This window comes from Onychostruthus taczanowskii, unplaced genomic scaffold, assembly GCF_017590055.1.
Source record: "Onychostruthus taczanowskii isolate IOZ18803 unplaced genomic scaffold, ASM1759005v1 scaffold463, whole genome shotgun sequence".
In the NCBI taxonomy this organism is placed as follows: domain Eukaryota; kingdom Metazoa; phylum Chordata; class Aves; order Passeriformes; family Passeridae; genus Onychostruthus; species Onychostruthus taczanowskii.
Genome location: NW_024502159.1, coordinates 11821 through 13042, shown reverse-complemented (window position 1 = coordinate 13042; position 1222 = coordinate 11821). Strand labels below are relative to the sequence as shown.

At 68.1% G+C, this 1222-nt stretch overlaps 1 protein-coding gene across 1 annotated transcript in view; it reads right to left on the bottom strand.

Moving 5' to 3' along the window:
- The window catches only part of LOC121341318 (latent-transforming growth factor beta-binding protein 3-like), a gene marked incomplete at its 3' end in the record, with an annotated part of 17546 nt that overhangs the window by 7567 nt on the left and 8757 nt on the right, over nucleotides 1-1222 (bottom strand). The gene's annotated exons all lie outside the window — the stretch shown is intronic.

Below are 1222 nucleotides of genomic sequence, written 5' to 3'. Positions count from 1 at the left end.
TCCGGGGGGGGCGGGGGGGGGGGGGGGGGGGGGGGGGGGGGGGTCCCAGGGGGGTCTCGGGGGTCCCGGGGGTCCTGGGAGAGGGTTGGGGGTCCCAGGAGGGTTCCAGGGGGTCCCAGGGGGGTTGGGGAGTCCCGGGGGTGCTGGGGTGGGTCCCAGGAGGTCTCGGGGGTCCCGGGGTCGGGGGTCTCTCACCGGTGACCTGGGTGGGCGCGATCTCGGCCGCGCTGCGCGTCAGCTGCTCCGGGGGCAGCCGCCAGAGCGGGGCCGGCGTGGGACGGGCCACCAGCGCTGGGGACAGCACGGCATGGGACAGGGACAGGGACAGGGACAGGGGACATGGGGACAGCACGGCGTGGGACACACAGGGATAGGGACAGGGGACAGGGGACATGGGACAGGGACATGGACACACGGGGACAGGGACAGGGACAGGGGACAGCACAGCGTGGGACACATGGGGACATGGGGACATGGGGACATGGGGACAGCACGGCATGGGATGGGGACAGGGACAGGGGACAGCACGGCGTGGGACACACAAGGACAGGGACAGGGGACATGGGGACAGCACGGCGTGGGACACATGGGGACAGGGACAGGGGACAGGGACAGCATGGCGTGGGACGGGGACAGAGACAGGGACAGGGACAGGCACATGGGGACAGAGGACAGCACGGTGTGGGACAGGGACATGGGACAGGGGACATGGGGACAGGGGACATGGGGACATGGGGCAGCACGGCATGGGACACACAGGGACAGGGGACATGGGGACAGGGGACATGGGGACAGCACAGCGTGGGACACACGGGGACAAGGGACACAGGGAGAGGGGGACACGGGGATAAGGGGACGCGGGCACAGCGCCGCTCCCCCCGCCCCGCCCCGCCCCGTCCCCATCTCTGCTCTCGTTCCTGTCCCCAAACTGTCCCCAAACCCTTCTGGTCACCACAGGCACGACCCCCTCTTCATCCTGGTGCGTGTCCCTGAAGTGTCCCTGAACTGTCCCCAAAGTGTTCCCGAATTGTCCCCAAATAGTCCCCAAAAAGTCCCTGAACTGTCCCCAAAGTGTTCCCGAATTGTCCCCAAATAGTCCCCAAAAAGTCCCTGAACTGTCCCCAAAATGTCCCCGAATTGTCCCCACACCTCCCTCCATGTCCCCTCCCCCGTCCCCTTTATTTCCCCTCCGTGTCCCCCCATGTCCCCCCCAGCCCCCCCG